The sequence below is a fragment of the Anabrus simplex genome, chromosome 3 (assembly GCF_040414725.1).
Source record: "Anabrus simplex isolate iqAnaSimp1 chromosome 3, ASM4041472v1, whole genome shotgun sequence".
Classification (NCBI taxonomy): Eukaryota; Metazoa; Arthropoda; class Insecta; order Orthoptera; family Tettigoniidae; genus Anabrus; species Anabrus simplex.
Window position 1 is genome coordinate 203,550,850 of NC_090267.1, and position 13,237 is coordinate 203,564,086.

General features: G+C 45.0%; 2 non-coding genes across 2 annotated transcripts; both read left to right on the forward strand.

Moving 5' to 3' along the window:
- Positions 1–2,620: 2,620 nt before the first annotated feature.
- On the forward strand, positions 2,621–2,693 carry TRNAA-AGC (transfer RNA alanine (anticodon AGC)). Its single transcript has one exon. It is a non-coding gene; the product is annotated as a tRNA-Ala (tRNA).
- Positions 2,694–5,604: 2,911 nt separating this feature from the next.
- Positions 5,605–5,677, forward strand: TRNAA-AGC (transfer RNA alanine (anticodon AGC)). Its single transcript has one exon. It is a non-coding gene; the product is annotated as a tRNA-Ala (tRNA).
- Positions 5,678–13,237: the final 7,560 nt, after the last annotated feature.

The window sequence follows — 13,237 nt, forward strand, 5'->3', positions numbered from 1 at the left end:
TTTTATAGAGTTTGGAGGCTCGCGTGTACCGTAGAAAGCACTTTCCGGGAGGGAACGTCCGCCGGGTTTTCGGCAGAAGCCATGGGCCACCACGAGAAGGTCACCCTCTCTTCCTTGTCTATCCCTTCCAAACTTCCCATCCACCCACAAGGCCCCTGTTCATCATAGCAGGTGAGGCTCGCCTGAGCGAGGTACTGGTCCTCCTTTCCCGGTGTATCCCCGACTCAAGGTCTCACGCACTAGGACACTGCCCTTCAGGCGATAGAGGTTGAATTCCTCGCTGAGTCTGAGAGAAAAGTCAATCCTGGGCGGTAAAGGGACTGAGAAAGAAAGAAAGAAAGATAGAAAGAAAAAAGTAGGGATATCTCTAAACTTAGAAATATATTAATGACAATTATTCACCAGCCAAACACCGATCCTTTGGCATCTATCTTGGAAGTGTAACTACAGATGTACACTCAGCCACACAAAAATAGGCCCAGGAGGCCTTATCTGTTATGATGAAGAGCGGTTTTGTGGGGGAATGGAAGATTGGAAGGGATAGACACGGAAGACGGACAGAAATGCCCGTGGTCTTAAGTTAGGTACCATCCCGGCATTTGCCAGAAGGAGAAGTGAGAAACCACGGAAAACCACTTCTAGAATTGCTAGATGAGAATCGAACCTCCGCTATTCAGTGGGCCCCTTTCCAGTTCTCTTACAACGTTTCAAATTTCGTGGCCGGAAATCGAGCCGGAGCCTCCGCGGGGTGGCAGCTAATCACATTAACTACTACACCACAGAGGTGCTACATATTCACTATAATTCAATTAGACGGCACCGCCCACCCCGTAACTCACCAATCTCCAATGAAAGTTTGAATACCGAGAGAATGGCTGCGTGGTTCCGGTCGCGTAGCTGTGAACTTGCATTTGGGAGAGTGCGGGTTCGAACCACAATGTCGGCAGTCCTGTAGATGGGTTTCCGTGGTTTCTAATTTCCACACGAGGCAAATGCTGAGGCTACCTTAATTAAGGCCACGGTCACTTCCTTCATGCTCCTGGCCCTTCATCCCCATAAGACCTAGGCCTATCTGTCTCGGTGCGAAGTAAAGAAATTTTTAAAAGAAAGCTTGAACGAGAATTCTAGTAGAAATAAATTACTGATTATTTGCCCCAGAGGAGTGCGGTAGGCCTCGGCAGCCGGCACAATTCCTTTCTTTTTCTTGCTAATTGCTTTACGTCGCACCGACACAGATAGGTCTTATGGCGACGATGGGGCAGGAAAGGCCTAGGATTGGATAGGAAGCGGCCCTGGCCTTAATTAAGGTACAGCCCCAGCATTTGCATGGTGTGAAAATGGGAAACCACGGAAAACCATCTTCAGGGCTGCCGACAGTGGGATTCGAACGCACTATCTCCCGGATGGGAGCTCACAGCCGCGCGCTCCTAACCGCACTGCCAACTCGCCCGGTGCACAATTCCTATCCTCGCCACTGGATGGGGGCTTCATTCATTCCATTTCTGAACGGGTCGAATGACTGGAAACAGACTGTGAATTTTCATTTTCAAGTTAGGCCTGACGATTTATGTCCTTAACAGCCTACATGCCTAAAGTAACGCATGATGATGATCTGCATCTTGAACCACAAACAGTGGATGCATTAATAATAATAATAATAATAATAATAATAATAATAATAATAATAATAATAATAATAATAATAATAATGTCCGCCTCTGAGGTGTAGTGGTTAGTACAATTAACCCCTCCACCCCCCTGGTGGAGGCCCGGGATCGATACCCGGCTCTGCCAAGAAATTTGAAATGAGGTACCAGGGCAGGAACGGGGTTCACTTAGCCTCGGGAGGTCAACTACGTAGAGGTTTTTTTTAATCCCCATCTCGGCCATCCTCGAAAAGATTTTCTGTATTTTCCCACAACTTCTCGTGGCAAATGCCGGGGTGTAGTTAATTTAAGGTCATACCGCTTCCTTCCCTCTTTATTGTATACCCCTTCCAATCGTCCCATCCCCCTACAATTACCCTGTTCAGCATTGTAGGTGAGGCCGTCTTGGGCGAGGTACTGTCGTCCTTCCAAATTGTATCCCCCCCACCCAAAGCTTCACACTCCAGGACACTGCCATTGAGACAGTAGTGGCGTGATCCCTCGCTGAATCCGACGCAAAAATAAAACCAACCCTGCAGATTAAACGGATTAAGAAAGAAAGAAATACTGCCCTGGTATTCGTTCCAATAACCTTTCGTTGTCGTGATACAATGTGCGGATAACACAAGGCTGGTGAACCTCGCCAGTTTAGTAATATTGTCACTCTCATATCTCCTCCGTAAAATTAGTGGTAAAAACGGATTCTGTGTAGTTGACCGGAATTGATCCATTGTTCTGATTGCTGAAGATCTTCATTGAGCGATACAGCATCCATTGTTCGGCACGGTTCGGATGATCTCGAACTCGAAGCGATTCATTGATAACCTGTATCAGCGCTATCTAGCAGCTAGCGCTCAGAATGAGAGGCTATTCTTAGAATACACATGGTCATGCAGGACGAAATCTCATTCCTAAGTCCACGAGATTCCGGCTAGTAGAACATGTTTAACCCCTCGTAGACATCGCTCATTGACGGGGGCGTAGCTCAGATGGTAGAGCGCTCGCTTAGCATGCGAGAGGTACCGGGATCGATACCCGGCGCTTCCAGAAACTTTTGACAAGTACTGAGTTGTGAATCTACGTCATATAATGATCATTGCACGTGGGATTTTTGAAGTAGGAAATCATTTTCAGGTGGTCCGATTCATCGCGTGGTTGCAGTTCTCCTCGCTTATTGCCGAGTGAAGGAAGTGACGAGGACACTCGTCTGTGTGCAAGTGGCGTTGTTGATAGCAGTTTTAAAACAGTTGGATCATTCCTAAATTTGTTACATATATTGTTTGGAGTCCGCATCTGCGGTGTAGTGGTCAGCGTGATTAGTTGCCACACGCGGAGGCCCGGGTTCGTTTCCCGACTCTACCAAGAAATTTGAAAATTGGTACGATGGCCGCAACGGGATCCACTCAGCCTCTGGAAGTCAACTGAGTAGAGGTGGGTTCGATCCCATCTCAGCCATCTTCGAACTGGGATTTCGTTATTCCTCACTTCTGCAGGCAAATGCCGGGATGGTACATAACTTAAGGCCACGGCCGTTTCCTTCTCTCTTTCTTGCCTGTCCCTTCCAATTTTCCACCCCCCGCCCAAAGACCCTATTCAGCATAGAAAGTGAGGCCGCCTAGGCGAGGTACTGTCTTCCTTCCTAGTTGTATCCCCCCGACCCAAAGTCTCACGCTCCAGGACACTGCCCTTGAGACGGTAGAGGTGTGATCCCTCGCTGAGTCCGACGCAAAAATCAACCCTGCAGGGTACACGGATTAAGAAAGAAAGAAATACTCGTACCAAAACTTTGTCCTGGTATTCGTATGGAAAACCTTTCGTGTTCATGATACTGTGTGTGGATAACACAAGACTGGTGAACCATCAATCAATCAATCAATCAATCAATCAATCAATCAATCAATCAATCAATCAATCAATCAATCAATCAATCAATCAATCAATCAATCAATCAATCAATCAATCAATCACTACTGATCTGCATTTAGGGCAGTCGCCCACAGGTGGCAGATTCCCTATCTTTTGTTTTCCTAGCCTTTTCTTAAATGATCGCAAAGAAATTGGAAAATTTTTTAACATCTCCCTTGGTAAGTTATTACAATCCCTAACTCCCCTTCCTATAAACGAATATATGCCACAATTTGTCATCTTGAATTCCAACTTGATCTTCATATTGTGATCTTTCCTACTTTTAAAGACACCACTCAAACGGATTCGTCTACTGATGTCCTCCAACGCCATCTCTCCACTGACAGCTCGGAACATCACTTAATCGAGCAGCTCGTCTCCTTTCTTCCAAGTCTTCCCAGCCCAAACTTTGCAACAATTTTGTAAGGGTACTCTTTTGTCGGAAATCACCCAGAACAAATCAAGCTATTTTCTCTGGATTTTTTCCAGTTCTTGAATCAAGTATTCCTTTGAGGGTCCCATACACTGGAACCATACTCTAGTTGGGACAGCGACTTATATGCCCTCTCCTTTACATCCTTACTACAACCCCGAAATACCCCCATAACCTTGTGCAGAGATCTGTACGCTTTATTAACAATATTTATGTGATTACCCCAATGAAGGTCTTTTCTTATATTAACACCTAGGTACTCACAATGATCCCCAAGAAGAACTTTCACCCCATCAACGCAGTAATTAAAACTGAGAGGACTTTTCCTATTTGTGAAACTCACAACCTGACTTTTAACCCCGTTTATCATCATACCATTGCCCACCGTCCATCTCACAACACTATTGAGGTCACCCTGCAGCTGCTCACAATCTTATAACTTATTTATTACTCATCATCATCATCATCATCTGTTTACCCTCTACCGCCTCAAGGGCAGTGTCCTGGAGCTTCAGACTCTTGGTCGGGGGATACAACTGGGGAGTTTGACCAGTACATCGCCCAGGCGGCCTCACCTGCTATGCTGAACAGGGGCCTTGAGGAGGGATGGGAAGATGGGAAGGGATAGGCAAGGAAGAGGGAAGGAAGCGGCCGTGGCCTGAAGTTAGGTACCATCCCGGCATTCGCCTGGAGGAGAAGTGGGAAACCACGGAAAACCACTTCCAGGATGGCTGAGGAGGGAATCGAACCCACCTCTACTCAGTTGACCTCCCGAGGCTGAGTGGACCCCGTTCCAGCCCTCGTACCACTTTTCAAATTTCGTGGCAGAGCCGGGAATCGAACCCGGACCTCCTACACCACAGAGGCGGACTATTTATTACTCTGTAAAGAATAACATCTTCTGCAAACAGCCTTATCTCTGATTCCACCTTTTTACAAATATCATTGATATATATAAGAAAACATTAAGGCCCAATAATACTGCCTTGAGGAATTTCCCTCTTAATTATTACAGGATCAGATAAAGCTTCGCCTACTCTAATTCTCTGAGTTCTATTTTCTAGCAATATAGCCACCCATTCAGTCATTATTTTTTCTAGTCCAATAGCACTGATTTTTGCCAGTAGTCTTCCATGATCTACCTTATCAAATGCTTTAGATAGGTCAATCGCAACACAGTCCATTTGGCCTCCTGAATCCAGGATATCTGCTATATCTTGCTGAAATCCTACAAGCTGAGCTTCAGTGGAATAACCTTTCCTAAACCCAAACTGCCTTCTGTCGAACCAGTTATTAATTTCGCAAACATGTCTAATATAATCAGAAAGAACGCTCTCAAATTAGCGGTAAAAACGAATTCTGTCTAGTTGACCGTATTTGATCCATTATTCTGATTGCTGAAAATCTCCACTGAGTCATACAGCATCCATCGTTCAGTACGGTTCGGATAATCTCGACTCGAAGCGATTCGTTGGTAACCTGTATCAGCGCTATCTAGCAGCTAGCGCTCAGAATGAGAGGCTATTCTTAGAATACACATGGTCATGCAGGACGAAATCTCATTCGGAAGTCCACGAGATTCCGGCTAGTAGAACATGTTTTACTCCTCGTAGACATCGCGGGGGCGTAGCTCAGATGGTAGAGCGCTCGCTTAGCATGCGAGAGGTACCGGGATCGATACCCGGCGCCTCCAGAAATTTTTGACAACTACTGAGTTATGAATTGACGTCATATAACTCGTCTGTGTGAAAGTTGAGTTGTTGATCATCATCATCATCATCATCTGTTTACCCTCCAGGTTCCGTTTTTCCCTCGGACTTAGCGAGGGATCCCACCTCTACCGCCTCACGGGCAGTGTCCTGGAGCTTCAGACTCTTGGTCGGGGGATACAACTGGGGAGTATGACCAGTACCTCGCCCAGGTGGCCTCACCTGCTATGCTGAACAGGGGCCTTGTGGAGGGATGGGAAGTTTGGAAGGGATAGGCAAGGAACAGGGAAGGAAGCGGCCGTGGCCTTATGTTAGGTACCATCCCGGCATTCGCCTGGAGGAGAAGTGGGAAACCACGAAAAACCACTTCCAGGATGGCTGAGGTGGGAATCGAACCCACCTCTACTCAGTTGACCTCCCGAGGCTGAGTGGACCTCGTTCCAGCCCTCATACCACTTTTCAAATTTCGTGGCAGAGCCGGGAATCGAACCCGGGCCTCCGGGGGTGGCAGCTAATCACGCTAACCACTACACCACAGAGGCGGACTGAGTTGTTGATACCGGTCTTAAAACAGTTGGATCATTCCCAAATTTGTTACATATATTGTTCGTTTCACGACTCTACCAAGAAATTTGAAAATTGGTACGAGGTCCGCAACGGGGTCCACTCAGCCTCGGGAGTTCAACTCAGTAGTGCTTGCTTGTTGTTTAAAGGGGCCTAACATTGAGGTCATCGGCCCAACTCAGTAGTGGAGCGGGTGGGGGCTTCGATTAGACAACAGCCATCCTCGAAGAGGTTTTCCACTTCCCCTTATGGCCTCGACAAATGCCAGGTACCTAACTTAAGACGTCGGCCGCTTCCTTCCTCTTAACCTCGAGCGATTAAATTTTTCAACATGGCCGGGAATCGAACCCGAAACCCTCTGAAGTGAAGGCCTGGACACTAGCGTTTTCTCTGCCGTAATATAACGAGAGCTATAACATTCATGCAGAGAGAGAGAGACTGAATTTATAGAGTTTTATTTACTGGTTTATTTAATCCGACTATTTAGCAAATAACTTTCTCTTTCTTTCTTTCTTTCTTTCTTTCTTTCTTTCTTTCTTTCTTTCTTTCTTTCTTTCTTAATCTGTTTACCCTCCAGGATTGGTTTTTCACACGGACTCAGCGAGAGATCCCACCTCTACCGGCTCATGATTATCCTGGAGCTTGATTGTTTGGGTCGTGGGGAATACAGCTGGGGCCTTGTGGGGGTGGCGGATGAGAAGATCGGAAGGGATAGGCAAAGAAGAGAAAAGGAAGGAAAGGCCTTAAGTTAGGTACCATGCCGGCATTTGCCTGGAGGAGAAGTGGGAAACAAATTGTGTGGCAGAAACCGCGCCTCGGGAGACGGCAGCTAATCACACTGACCACTACACCACAGAGACGGAGTATTTTAATTCTACGTTACGAATTTTAATTTTGATGGTAATGTACTTCTAACTTTCACTCAGCCTCGGGAGGTCAACTGAGTAGAGGTGGGTTCGATTCCCATCCCCAGACAGCAATTTACGGTGACAAGCCATCTAGCTTAAATAGGGTCTGTTAGTTTTAATACTTGACATTTCAGTACAGTGCCTCCGGATATAACAAACTTTTCTTCTTCTTAATCTGTTTAGCCTCCAGGGTTGGCTTTTCCCTCGGACTCAGCCAGGGATCCCACCTCTACCTACTCAAGGGCAGTGTCCTGGAGCGTGAGTCATTGGGTCTGAGTATACAACTGGGGAGGATGACCAGTACCTCGCCCAGGCGGCCTCACCTGCTATTCTGAACAGGGGCCTTGCTGGGGGATGGGAAGATTGGAAGGGGTAGACAAGGAAGAGGGAAGGAAGCAGCCGTGGCCTTAAGTTAGGTACCATCCCGGGATTTGCCTGGAGGAGAAGTGGGAAATCACGGGAAACCACTTCCAGGATGTTTGAGGTGAGAATCGAACCCGCCTCAACTCAGTTGACCTCCCGAGGCTGAGTGGATCCCGTTTCAGCCCTCGTACCACTTTTCAAATTTCGTGGCAGAGCCGGGAATCGAATCCGGGCCTCCGGGGGGTGGCAGCTAATCACACTAACCACTACACCACAGAGGCGGACTAAAACATATCATGTATTATATATTCTTAACACACAAGGTACTGTGTTCTTCTCCTTCATGTAAGGAATAACTATTTCTCCTTGTAATTGGAAGATGTCTTTCGTTTATAATTTATGCTTCCACTCGACATGTTTTAACAACTACATGTAGATCAGAGCAGGTAACTGGTGCCTGTCGTCGGTAGGCGTAAATACTGCACAACCCTGAGTCAGCAACGTGGTGAAGTACGAGCCAACTCGCGTGCACAGGAATTTCCAGCACGGGTACTGCGCTTACGGCGGGCAGGGTTTGACACCCTTGATCTACCATGTAACTATGTTAAGTTATCGGATGGGCCTATGGCAAAACGCGAATTTAATGCTTGAAACTACGATAAAATGATGTGGCGATCGCACGAAACAGCGAACTACTCCAGATTTTGTTGATAGTGTAGTCATTAAGATTAGTGATATTTATTTAAATTTTATGTTGAGTAGTTCTGGCGTTAGGTAGATTACGTACTCTAGGTTACGAAGTTTAGGTTTACTTTGTTTCGTATTTCGGTTAAGGGAAATAGATAATAATACTCCAGTTTTTGTTTTCAATACCTACAGTTTTATTGTTAAGATACATACGACTATAAAGGCAGCTTCCGCACTCTCTACATTTACATTCGTGTAGGTATCGTACTAGACACGACACTTAATATACCACTTCCGTTGCACCTATTCAAGCAACTTTATGTTTTTGGGGTATACAGACATGGAAGGTGGTGCTGGTGCTGATGCGGGATTACTTGATAAGATAATCAGCTATATGCTGAACAACACAGAAAGGAATGTGAAAGTATCAAATTTTAACAGGGAAGGTAATGCAAATGACAGAAAGTATGACCAACAGATGGTAAATGAGTTAATCTGGGAAGGACAGCTGAATAAAAAAGTGACGGAACTTCTAGACGTGGTGCTGATAAAACTAGAGGAGCTCTATAGAGAAACCGAAAAGGTAGACGGTATGAGTTATAACGAAATTGTTTTGTCGTAGTTCAAAATAAACGCGATAAGAAGGAAGGTCGAACTAGGACTATTTTAAAATACCGCATGGTTGATAAGAGAAGCATGGGGAAGTTTTTTTAATGGAATTGTAGTCAGTGAAAAGTGGTAAATAAAACTGTAAATGGCCTGTGTGATGGGTTTAAAGCAGTTGCTGAGGAGTGCGAAAATAGGTATGAGCCTTAAAAGGTGGTAAGAAATGGGAAAGACCCAGATTATAATAAAACACGCCAAAAAGGAATAGAATTAGGAATGGGATATATTTTTTATAGTAACGTTATACCAAATTTTATTGGTGCAGATATAAAGGTATCGCGCTGTCCTTTTATTACGACATCGTATCACAAGAGACTAAGTGGACTCAATATTTTTTAGTACAAAGTGCGAAAGAATTTAGCAAGAATCTGAATTAAGAATAACACGAATGGGAAATATACTGTAAATGCCAGTCATGTGTACTTTGGGGAAAATAGCGATTCCACAATTATGATACCGTCAACCGTCACAACATGCACCATTGGAGTAGTGAATATCCACACTGGGTGCCAGAGGCAACCTATGAAGTGCAATGGAGATTGAATGTATGGTGTGGAACCTTGGGTGATCGTCTTATAATTATGTCTTTCATGGTCATTTAACACGTACGCGCTACCTGCACTTTGTACGCTATGAAGGATGTGAAACATGGAGAACACGACGGAGATCCACCACACTGAACCTTAGCCGTCCGCAGCTGAATGAAACACGCTCAGGAAAAAGGGTAGGAAGAGGAGGGTTTGTCTCTTGGTCCACCAGGTCACCGGTTTTAACTCCATTTGACTTCTTCCTGTGGGAGTATTTGAAACAAACAGCTTACACCCAGGAGCCAGAAAATCCCGAACACGTTCGACAACTCATCGCCGAAGCCTGCAGATCACTAACACGGACTGTGCTATAAAGCACTACAATATCCAATCAGTGGCGTGCCCAGATGTGCATAAACCAAACAGGTCATCACATCGAGCCCTTGCCCCGCCCATCTATACAGCCCCCGCCCCAATACCTATCCCGTTTTCGTCCCATCCTGATGATATATTGGCCTATCTTACGGCCACATACATTTTCTTTTGCTGAACATTTTCAATGGAAGCGGCGAAGGCAATTGGCATATTTAGGGGCAAAAGATTCGACGACTTCACTTGCAATTTATATATTCTTTCGCACTTTGTACTAAAAAATATTGAGTCCACTTAGTCTCTTGTGATACGATGTCGTAATAAAAGGACAGCGCGATACCTTTATATCTGCACCAATAAAATTTGGTATAACGTTACTATAAAAAATATATATTTAAATCTTTGTAAATTGCTAGCATTCCTACCGAATTTTTATCGCGACATAAATTTACGAATACTAAACAATATGAACTCGTTCTTATGTGGGTCCTGCTAGAACCCCGTACTGTGTTTTCTGCGGGGTCCTCAGTTACGCCCGTTGTCAGTAATACGCACTGAACCGTGTCATATTACGGTCCAATTGAAGTGATTTCAAACTGTGGAACATTTTTAATTTAGCGCTAAGGAACGAGTTTAGGAACCCTGGGCGACTGTGAGAATAAACGTGTCGAACCCGTAGCAAGCAGCGTGCGGAGCCTTTCCCTCAGATGAACCAAGACAGGATGACGTAATTTTACCGGTGTAAACCCCGTGGATGGCTTGGATACGCGAGGAGAAGAGAGAGTCAGCAAACAGCATGCAATAGACAGAGCGAGAGGTTTGAAAGCGGGGAACTACCGTATAACGTCACTCCAGGACTGGAATCATATGCATATGATCATTATTTAAGCCGTGGAGTCAGTTTCTGAGAATATGAAACCATGACAAGTTCTGCCGAAATTTTGGAGTAGAATGAGCCATTAAAACAGTGTAACTGTGTCTGTTTTGTTTCATATGTCCGTTGCGAGGTAGCTGGCCGAACGCAAACGGAGCCTCCTGTATCCCGGGGATGTACTACTGGGCGCGGCTCTATCCTCAGACTATAAAAGAAGAAAGCGTCAGTGTAACAGTCCTCCGTAGCTAAGTGACAGTCGAAGAGTGTGTACTTTCCGCGAGGACGTGAACAACAAATCCTATTGCATCAGTGATAGATGAGACTTAGTAACTATTAGTTTAAGTTCACCCGAGCAAGATTTGCTCAGTTAATAAATGTTTCAATACGAGTTCGAGCTGTGCAATAATTTCGAGTGTGGCTTATGACGGCTAGCCGCTGTGAAAGACCAGATAGGAAATGGGAAACTATCCCTTAATTTGGTAACTATCGTTGGACCGGACTAATGCTTCGAAATGTTAATTACCGAGCTCGATAGCTGCAGTCGCTTAAGTGCGGCCAGTATCCAGTATTCGAGAGATAGTACGTTCGAACCCAACTGTCGCCATAAGACATCTGTGTCGGTGCGACGTACAACCAATAGCAAAAAAAAAGAAATGTCAATTGTATCTTTATCAGGGTTACGACAGTGTGTCCGTGCACGAACGAAGCGGTGAAGAGAATTGGGATTGACAACCGTTATCAGGGACCCATCTGCAGTACGTGACCGAAGGCAACAAACCATGTGACGAGAAGGACCGGACCAGTAGACACCTAGATCCATCGACAGCAACGCTGTCATGAGCTAAATTATACCCACGGATCGGTTCCGAGGGCACCGCTGATGGCAAAGATTGAGATAAAGGAAAGTTGAACTGTTTATAAGCATGAAATGTAGTGATCAGACTCACGGGAGGGCCTTTCGGTAAATGTAAATAGTAATTGTATTGTAAGCCAGAGTGGCATTTGTTTGTTTTAATTTTACTTTGTAAATAAAGTTTGGGACTGGATGCATGCTTATACCCCTGTCTTATTTGAGCGTTATTAAGAGTTGGGATACGAGGGTTATGTCAGGAAGTAGTGTAGTGTTCATTTGTCTTTTTTGTGTTAAGACATTTTCAGTCGTGTCATGCAAACACTAAGGTATAAGCGACGCCATATTCATCTATGCAGATTGGAGGGCACTGAACCTCCTGAGGATCGAACACGAACTTAGAGATGAGTAGAACTAATCTATAGACAGGCTATGCATGATGTAGTATTATTGCGTGTTTTTCAGCTGATGACGTGCGCAGAGGACTGTACGACTCATTGGCTGAATGGTCAGCGTTGAGGCCTTTGGTTCAGAGGATCCCGGATTCGATTCCCGGCCGGGTCGGGAATTATTCGTGTCTGATTAATTATTCTGACCCGGGTACTTGGAGTTTGTGTTTGTCCCAACACTTTCCTCTTCATATTCGGACAATATTCTACACTACCAACCACCACAGAAACACGCAATAATGATTACCCTCCATATAGGGTTGGTGTCAGGAAGGGCATCCGGCCGTAAAACAGGGCCAAATCCACATGTGCGACACAGTTCGCATCCGCTATCCCACAGATGTGGGAAAAGCGGTAGTAGTAGTAGTAGTAGTAGTAGTAGTAGTAGTAGTAGAAGAAGAAGAAGAAGAAGAAGAAGAAGAAGAAGAAGAAGAAAATGAAGACGTGTGCAGAGGGCTATCCCTGTTATTAAATTTAGTGAGGGTCATTTACAGAAAGTGTCAGGCAAACCCTAACTGTGTTCCGGAATTGAACCGGGGAGTATTGAACACGAGGCCGTAATGAGCCATGATTATTGTGTTGAGGTCTGGAATTGGAGATGGTATTGTGGCTGATTTAATGAGTTGTACCTGGTTTGTGGGAGTGTGTACCCCAGACCAGATGTTATAATGAACGATATATTTGATGGCCTATAATTCAAGATTTCTTTCCACTCGGCAAGTTTGCTTGTCAGGTATAGAGCGAGGTATTTGTGTGTCCCGCTGAAGGCCTTGAGTGAAATTTTACGCATGGTCCCGTTCCTTGAGAGGATCGTTGTGAGCCAGGGACGGTTGCTTGAGCCACGTAGACAAAGACTGTAATTTTTCCCTCGCCAGCTAGATGATCATCTGCTTTGAAAACATGTAGCCAAGAATAGCCCGGTATATGGTGACTCAGACTATCAAGATAACTTCGCAGATATTCAGAGGGATTTCTACTCATTCCGATGCTGCAAGGGTAACATTTATATCTTTCTTTTTTAGATTTGGTTTATTTGTGTTCATTGTTTATATGTCTTATGTGTGTGATAGTGTTGTCGATTATTTGTGTTGGTTAGTATTTCACAGCCCGTTGGCTGCGGTTGGATTGCGAGGTTTCCAAACCTCTGTCTTATGCCCACGATCCGGATGTCGTTTGTTAGAATCAGTACTTTTTGGATGGTCCCAAACAAAGGGTTCTTTTTCATATGTTAATATCCGACAATTTCGGATTTAGTGTAATTAGGTCAATATTGAATCGATCATT